At 32.1% G+C, this 9,808-nt stretch overlaps 1 protein-coding gene across 1 annotated transcript in view; it reads left to right on the top strand.

The window, feature by feature from the left end:
- Positions 1-5,106: 5,106 nt before the first annotated feature.
- Positions 5,107-9,808, top strand: part of LOC148280819 (uncharacterized) — a 101,306-nt gene continuing 96,604 nt past the window's right edge. The window contains exon 1 of the mRNA XM_088227732.1: positions 5,107-5,439. The gene's annotated coding sequence lies outside the window, so the exon portion shown is untranslated. The remainder of the gene's footprint in view (positions 5,440-9,808) is intronic.

Genomic DNA, 9,808 nt, shown 5'->3' with positions numbered 1-9,808 from the left:
TATATCCTTTTTTTTATTAATAACAGGAAATGAATTATTTAACAAAATGGCTTTGCGTTTTTTCTTTACTTTCTTAACTCCAAAATATTCTGTCTTTTGCATGAGATAACACGATGTTACATCACCACCACGTGTAAAGGAATTTTATAGCACAGCTTTTTAAGAGTTAATTGCAAAAAAATAAGACTTTGAAAGCTCTCGTAGTACTCTTTACTCAGTTGAATCGATTTGTGCTCAGTAAAATTTAATACGAAATTTGCATATAGTCAGCACTATCACCTAAAGATTGAGTTGCGTGTAGATGAATGTCTCAGAAAAAAATAAGTTTAAAAGAAAACTGCTCGTAATTTTAATACTTTTATAATATAACTAAGGGGCGCTGGATTGACGTGGGAGAAGACAAGAGTGCTAGCTGGCGATAGGGTCTCCTGGAGGCAAATGGTGATGTCCACATGCTCGACTTAGAAACGGATGTGCACCTTTTTCTTTATTTGCAATGTTAGTTTGTAAGGGGCATCGAAAACTTGTGAATTGGCTGATTGAAACAAAAATCCAACAATGTTGTCCAAATGTTTGCAGACTGGCTGGATTTCCTCCCTATGGAGTTATTCAGATCTAAATATGTTGCAACAGAGGTGAATGTTACAGAGTGTGTTAAGTGGCCACTTCAACCAGCCAGTGACAGGTCAAAAGCCCTGTTAATGCCTAGACTTACATATCCTTTCTCAAAAGTGTTTTCCCTCTCTGATGCAACAAATTTAGAAACAAAAATTGTATACCCTCGTTTTTGTTTTTTTTTAACATTGATGCGTTCTCATGATCCACCCAAATAATTCGATTCCAGGTATATTTTCAACAAGTTGTAAATAACACGATATTTGAAAAAAGGAAATCTAGTTGGGGTAGTGTGGAATTCGCACCACAGACCTATTATTCGTGAGTCCGCAACACTAGCCACTGGAGCACAAAATCTGATCAAAGCATCTAAAGGAGTCCGATCATATCGGCGGCCCTTCTAGTGTAAGGCTTAGAAAAATAATGAATATATACATATTTGAATAATTTATATAGCGCCGTTTTTGTGAAAATCACCTCAAGGGCGCTGCACAATAAATAAATAGCCCACCACGTCTTGCAGCTACAGAGCGCATGAACGGTTGGGATTCTTGTTCCTCGTCTCCAATTATGATATACAGGAGCTAGATTACAGCACGTCTTGCAGCTATAGAGCGCATAGACAATAAGAAATCTAGCCCCTATTTATATTTTTTATTTGACAATAAAGTTTAGAGATTTAGTGATATTTAAAAAAATTATATAAAAAACAAATTTATAAAAATAGAAGTTAGATAACAAGTCTAGCAGCTACTGAGCGCATAGACTGTTGGAATTCTAGACCTCATTGACTAAATTTGGATATTTGATAGTTGATAACATTTACCAATTGAAGCTAGATTACTAATCGTCTTGCAGCTACAAAATGCATGGACAAGTGAAATTCTGGAAACTTAAAATTATCAATAAATTTACAAAAACAAACATTGAGCATAATAGTAAATTTGTAAAGTGTTCGTGCTAAAAAGTAAACAATAAAAAACTAAACAGATAAAGCACTTCAACACTATGGATAGCATAACAGATAAAAATATCCGAAGGGTAGCTTTCGTAGATGTTCGGTAGTCACTAGTCACTGTCGCAGAATCGCACAAGTGCAAACACATGTTGTTTGCTAAATTCCTAGAAGATAGTCCGGTCCACGTGTATTTGCCGGAGGGGGGAAAGAAGCATCACCATAATTGGGCTTCTTTGGTTGCTGAGCAAAAACCATAAATTAAAAAATAATGTACATTACAGGAACAAAAAAATTCAGTATAGTGAGTAATTAATTGGGTCTCAACTAATCGGAAGTGTACTTAAAAAGGAAAATGACACCTTTCGAAAAGAGCTGCGTGAGCGGCTAAAATAATTAAAGGTATACCATACAATAGTCTGTTTGGAATAAAATTTATGGTTAACAAGGTAAATATGAAACTTTGTCCATTAGCCTGCTAATAGCTGAACATTTTATGGATGCAAATTATAGCAACTACCAAGCAGCGAATTCTTGAGTTCTGATAGCAGGTGTCTAAGCGGAATTATTTCGTATGTGGCATGGAGTGACTTTACAAGGAACGTAGGAAATACAACGGATGCAGCCACATCTGGTGGCAACTGTTATCAAGTGGGGGTGGTTCGGCTATCTGGGCCACATTCATAGGATGCCTTCCGAGAGCCTTTACAATGCTTCTATAGTTAACAAGGCATCGGGTTCTCTCATTCAGGATGTCTTTCGTTTTTCCTTTTGAGTTATACGATTTTAGTAAAAAAAGATTTTTACTTTTTGTCTGAGACATGGTGTTTTTAAAATAGGTAAAATAACGTGAAAATTTTACTCTGTATGAATTGTAACAGAACCACTGAAAAGGTGGCAAAGGCTCTGGGTTACCCGATTGGACTTGTTCTTCTGGTTTACTAACAAGCTAATAAACAAACATACCCTATCGCCGCACCATCAGAATCGGAAAAATTAGATTAAGGGTGACAGACAAATTGACATTTTATACTGAGATGCACTGCCGGGGATAAGTGCATTGGAAGCCATTAATGTTAATTCAAAATCAGAGAAAAAATTTTAATAGAAATTATTGGAGTAGTATTTTGTTTTTGGCAACTGGAGGGGAAAAAAATTACTTACTGTTCTGCAGAATGGCTATGAGAGTAATTTTGAGAAAAAATAAATACACTAGAATAGAGTTGATGCTGAAACAAGCAAAAATTATGCCGTAAAATTATACGTCAACTAATATATTTTAATGTAATGTTTTTTGTTCATAAAATGGTTAATGGTTATACCTCAAAAGAGTTGACTCAGGAGGTTTTTTTCTAATCAATGTGAACACGTACATAAAGCAATAAATAAACCTGAAGTAAGACTACCATTTCGTAGAAAAACAAATACACAAAACTCGTTGATGCACCGAGCTGTACAGTTATATTATAAGGAAATACCATTAGAAATTATAGAGTAAAAAAAATATTATTTCATTTAAATGTCAGTTGAAAAACATGTGTTTAGCAGATAAGTTAGTTTTTAAAAAGTAATCTTATTCGTGTTAGCTTTATAGAAGTTTTCCTTTTAAGTGTACGTATATTGTTTAGAAATTTTAATAATTAGTATATGTTTTAATAATAATTAGATATAAGTTAATATGAGAACAGTCATTTATTATGTTAGTACTATTTTAAGACAACATAAAAAAGTAAAAAAAAAAAGAAAAAAAATTTTTTAAACCCTGTAAATGCCTAGACTTCCAAATTTCTTCTCGAAAACTTTTTCCCTCTCTGTTGAAATAAATTAAAAAAATTAACCGTTCATCAATGTTTGAAATTTGTTTTTTCTATGTGCGGATGTGAAAAGTGTCCACAAGACTTCTAAAATGAATCGGGTGGGGATTTTATTGTTCTGGGCGTCAATTATTGCTAAAAGTTGTCGCCAGTTCATAATAGATGAAACATTTGATTAAATAATTTCATTTTCTTAACCCAATTGTAAAAGATTCGTGTTAATTTAGAAATAATTCTGATAACTATGCTAGCTAGCTTAGCGATAGTATGCGTGCAAATTAAAGCAAATATATTATGATTTTCATTCGGTTTGTCATAATTAAAGTGAACATTAACATTTTCAATTTAACGTTTTAGGTAGCCAAGACTACGCAGGGTCCCTAAATGCTCTATGATCCTTATCTTTATGTAGAAAGGCATGTTTTTATTAATTTCATAAATAACAAAAGGGATGTCTGAGATTTAATCAAACGTGAGGGGATGGTATTAAAGGCAGCATTACATGAAGCTTTCTGACGAATTGGATTAAATTGAAACTCTGAATCATAATGAAGATTTTCTTGCGTTTTTATTTTTCATGTGTTGAATTAGTTTAAAGGGGCAAAATAAAAATTGATAAACTAACTCTTTAAGTAATGTATTCAGTTGCTTGATTTCAGATTTCGAAAATAATGTTATACTTTTGAGAGTTTAAAGATATTAAAAAAAAAAAAGAAAAAGTTCTTTCATAACTATGCAACAAGAGGATCTAAAAAATGAAGACTGGAAAAGAAATAAAAAACAATGTCCCAGAATTGCATTATCTACAAGGGTAGACAGTTATTTGAGGAAGTTCCAGAATGCCAAAAAAAAACAAATAAGTGTAAATATATTTACAATTCAATGAAAAGAGTATATCGTGGGTACTCGGCGAAAAAACACTAAGTCGAAATTACTTCTTCAGAGATTGTTGAAGTTCAAAGTTTGTAACGAAATTTTTTTGTACTTAATACTAAGCCAACTTGAAAAAATGGTAAATTGATATTTTACTACATTTTATTAAAAAGGTTAATAAATGATAACTGAATTATCAGAATATTTTTTTTCAAAATAATAGTGGATTGACATGACTTAGTGCATTTTCTCTGATACATAATACCACAGTGAGGAATTCAAGTATAAGTCACATTTATTTATTTTATTTATTTATTTATTCATTCAAAATTACAAGATTAAATATTTATGAACTTATTAAGGCTTTTTAGGCTATGCCCGTGTCAAGCCACAATGAATAACAATAAAAATACATGGTAAAATTTTATTACAGCACCTTAATATTTGTATTCAAACATAGTCCCTAGTTTAAAATGCATGTATGAACTTATTTTAGGAAAATACCTCTACATTTTTATTTTACATGTAACAAAACATTAAGTGACGCAATGTCGCGTGTCCAAAAGTACAAAACACCTTAAATAGGGGAACTTAAAAAGCTTTTTTCTCGCTTTGTGGGTATATCAAATAGTTATTTCACTAACAACGTCATGTGATGTGGGTAAGTAAATTGGTTGCAAATGAGGTGAAGAAAGGGGTGAAATATGGCGCCCAACATTCAATCCGCCCATTACTTGTTTAAACACTGGACGCGAAAATCAATATCCGCCAATCAAAACATGACAGCGTTTATTAAATGAAACTTTAGAACACTTTTTAAGATGGTGCGTGGGATTATTCGCTTGTCCCGTTGTATTCAGTTGGATAGTGCCGAGATAGAGGATAATGCGCAGCCGCCATTTTGTCGAGTACCTACGGCAGTCTCGATTCGAACATCGCGCGGTTCAGACGCGCGTGAATCTCCTTTACATGTCGATTGTTACGCCCCCTCACCATTTCATGGGAGCGCGCGCGGTTTAAATGTTCGAAATATGAACTTTTTTGCGACTTAGACGTAATGTTGCAGCTGTTAAAAAAGGGTACCTACCAACCTAAATAAACAAACGAAAACTCTTTTGACATACTCATCTAATTAGTGTTCCTCACTTGAATATTATTTTGGATAAATTCATAGACAAAAAGGTAAGTTTTTTTGTGTATAATGTAACCATAAACGAATTTGGGGGAGATTATAATTAATTGATTGTTGTTCCGATGCATGATTTGTCTATAAGAGTAGGTGTTACACCCTTCTAATAATATTTTTTAAATATAGGGGATACTGCTAAATAATATTTGATATACTGTAAACACGTCTGTACATTATGATTTATGTATAATTTATTAATGTAAGGGGTAAGATTTTTAATTATTTTGGAATTAGCAAGGGGAACGTTTATAGTCTGGTTATTTTAATAACCGAACTATAAAATATAATTTTGTAGAGCGATAAAAGTTCAAGAATGTTAACATGAAATATTATGTACATAGGTTTATCGGTACTTAAAAAAATTATTATCATTGCCTTTCAGCACATAATGGTTCATAGGGCACTGCATTGGTACACCAATTGCAGCGTATCTTGATCATTTTTGTTACATGAGTGAGTTGATCGGTCTAACGCTTCAGGTACCAGTCCAGGGACTATGAAACATGAAATATGAATACACCCTTTTAGATAAATATTTAATATGAATCATGTCGGGAATCGAACCCGATACCTTTTGTATGACAGGTAAACGCGCTGATTACACCACGAGGCTGATAAAAATATTTTTTTTAAATCAGGGAAAAAAAAATATCAGGGAGTTTTAAATTAATAGTTTGATAGATACTTTGTAATTTTTTTTTTAAATGTGTTCTTGCGTAAAACCAAAATAACACTTTTATTTATTTATTTGACAATTGTAGTCTGCATTACAACTACTGGGCAACACCTGAAAACAATTTTCCAATTTTTATACTTCTTATGCCAGTTAATTTATACGTCGATGTTTTGAGTATGTGCAAATGTTTGCTGAATTTCCTCTCTAGGGAGTTAATTATATCTAATTTTGTTGCAACAGAGAGGGAAAACATTTTTGAGAAAGGAATATGAAAGTCTAGGCATTTACAGGGCTTATGAACTGTCATCTGCTGGTTTATGTTGCCACCTTTTTATTTATTTACGGTTCTATTAACCTTTTACATGATTACAATAAAACCAGTGAAAAAAATACAACAAAAAATAGCAACATATTAAAAAAAGAACAAAAACATCGAGAAAAGTATAAAATGGTAAACAATATTTATGTATTCAATAATAAATATTACATCTGTAACAAATATTAGCAGTTTTTAAAAAAGAGGAAGAGAAGAAAAAAAAGAATGTCCTTTAAAAGGAAAGTGAAAAAGTTTACTTCATGGTTTATATAAATATTAATATTTAACAATAATAAATTCAAAAATTAATTATGCACACAAAAGTAAAGAGTTAAAACAAAAGTAAAGCATTAATCCTTATTTGAATTTTTAATTCTTAGTTCTTTTTTAAAACACAGGACTTAATCATCAGCGGCGTGGTATAAAATAAATCTAAATCATCACTTATTGATTTGCAAGTCGCTGCATGCGAATAATTAGTGAATTCAATGAATAATTAGTACCACGATGATGACTGTAGAACAAAAAATTAAGTCTTGTTGGTCTATGTAGAATAGGAAAGATTATTAATGTTTACAGTTTGGGGCAATCTATTTTATTATTTAATAATTTATAAATAAACAATATATTATTTATTGTCCTCCAGTTGACAGTAATGGTCAATTTTAATCAGTCATCGGGGATTTATAATTTATTTCTGACACAGGTAGACCTAATTTAAATTGAAAAGGTATATCTTTAAAACTTTCTCGGTACTCGTTCAAGATCATATGAGTTGCAGTAAAAAACAGGAATCCAAACTGCAGATGCATTTCTAGCTGTGATCTTACAATTCAACAAAATAAAATTACGATTTTTTCAATATTTTGAAAATTCTGAGTGTTACGTATAACGAAACCTAACATTTTAACTTATTGGAGATGTGAGAAATTTAACTTAGTATCAAAAGTAACACCTAGGTCTTTAATAGAATGGACTAAACTCAGTAATATTTACCGTTTTGCATATGTTCAAATATCCACATTTCAAGTTGGTTCAGCGGGATGAATCTCACCCACATAATAAAGGTTTCAGCTTTTTTACTTCATAAAAGTTAATAGATAGAAGAATTTAGGAAATGTGGATTTTTACACATAAGCAGAATGATGAATATTACAGAATGTGAAAAGTGGCCACGGGTCATAAGCCCTGTAAATACCTATACTTCTATATAACAGTCTCCAAAAAAAACCCTCTCCGTCGCAACAAATTTAAATCTAAATAACTCCTTGGGAAGGAAATTTGTCAAACATTTGGACATGCTCAAAACATTGATGAAATATTTAAAAATCTTTGTACTCGGTAAAATAAAAGATTTTATTTATAATCAGGAACCCAGCTCTACACTAAGAGTCCTCCAAAACTTTAAAAAGGATTGACGAAGACAATACCTCCTTGCTTTTCTTATCTCTTCCTTATATCGCACTACAACGAACTGAAAATCATGATCCTTAGTCGAAAAAGCAGGTTTTTCAAATACAGCATAGCTTCGATTGATGTTTTTTTTTACTTTGAAATCCTTCGCCCGCATCCGAATTAAAGGTTTCCTTTGAAATGCGCTGTTGCAAGCAGACTTACAACAAATACTGAATGGATCACGAATAATCCCATGTTCGCTTCACATTTGAAGCGTATGCCATCCACAAACAGTCTTCATACCTACCTCAATGTCGGCTGTCAACTCTTGCGCAACCTTCCAAGTCAGGTTGATGATGCTCGTTATGGACGAAAGTAATTTCAGCTCACAAATAATCATAGTTCAAACAACACATCGCACCTTTTAAACAAAAACGAATGAACTCAAAAAAACCTTAAAATGAGTTAAGATCATTGAACGACTTCAATGAACATTATTCATCATTCTGCATTTAAATAAATACAACATATAGGATAAAACCGTTTCATCAGAAAATTATGGTATCAGTACGGAAGCATCGTTATAAGTGTTGTGTTTATATTGCTGTGTGAAAGACGCAACGCAGACGAACATATAGTGTCCGAAAGCCGGTTGAGTCAATTTTATTCCAATACAAATGGTAACATTACTTTATTTTTTTAATTCTTAAAACGACCAATTTAGCTTTGCGATTGTTTTGTTCCGAGTTACCGTTAATCTTAATGACTTACTTATGTCATTTCGTGAATAAATAAAAACCTGTGTTTGGTGACCCGATCTGGCCTAATAAAAATTATGTCATTATCTCATTTTCCAAAGTGCTTTTGTTTGTTTTTTTTCAATCTTATAATGACTCATCAAATAAATGTCTTGTTTGAACTTAAATATTTTTAATGCGCTTTTTTTATGGATTCATTTAATTTTTAAATCAAAATTTGGTGCTAACTTCGAAAATTTCGAAACAATCGACGAAAGAAAACGAAGGTGTCACAATTTACATTCTTCTTTTGCAATTTCCCTAAAAGTATATTTTTTGTGTTGAGTCGTTTTCGTCCTAAAGGTGCGACATGTTAAAATACTTTTTAAAAAATACATCATAAAAATACACAAAAATACGGAGTTATGGTTCTATTTTACACGAAGAGCGTATTCCTTATTCGCCTGGACCGACGTATTTTATTTCTAATTATTTGCCCAAATATTTTAAGATTAATACATATGATTTTTATTATCTTTCGGAATTAAATATTGTTAATTATATTTTACGACCTTTCATCTGCATTTTGCAATGATAACTTTAGAAATACAAGTATACTAGTATACATATATCTATCTGGGTCGCGATTACAATTGAAGCTAAGAACTTCATACCTTCATGACGTATGGTTGAAGATAAATTCTCGGGAGCAATTAAGAAGATACACTACCGACCCCCTACCTTCAATTTTGGGTGGGTACATCGATATGTAACAAGGGGAAGCGTATGCCACGGTACACATATCTTTGCACTAAAGTGACATACCTTCATTATGACGTCAAAGCTGAAGATAAGTTATCCCGGGCAATTACAAAGATACACTACTAACCCCCCCACCTTTAGGTTTTGATGTTAGTACATCAGTTTGTACCGACGGGTCTAGTACGTCACGGTTCACATATCTACGCATTAAAAGTTTTTTTTTTAAATTTCCTCTTAGCAGTTTTTTTTTAAATTACAATTTATATCCTTTTGAATCGTTCTGAGGTGGCCAGTTTTTTTCTTAAAAGTCTTCAAATATGAGAGAGATATAAGTAAATTTTGAAGTTGAATTAAATTTTGACATAACCATCAGTTTTGAAAACAAACGGCTAAATGCACAGATAATATGGTTAGATTCTGCCCTATTAACATATAAGGGCATCTAGGCGTAAAAACGTCGAGTCTAAAAAATACAT

This window comes from Micrasema longulum, unplaced genomic scaffold (genome assembly GCF_059751315.1).
Source record: "Micrasema longulum isolate JH-2025_06_02 unplaced genomic scaffold, ASM5975131v1 h1tg000532l, whole genome shotgun sequence".
In the NCBI taxonomy this organism is placed as follows: Eukaryota; Metazoa; Arthropoda; class Insecta; order Trichoptera; family Brachycentridae; genus Micrasema; species Micrasema longulum.
The sequence above is the reverse complement of the archived record's forward strand: the minus strand, read 5'-3'. Positions and strand labels throughout refer to the sequence as shown.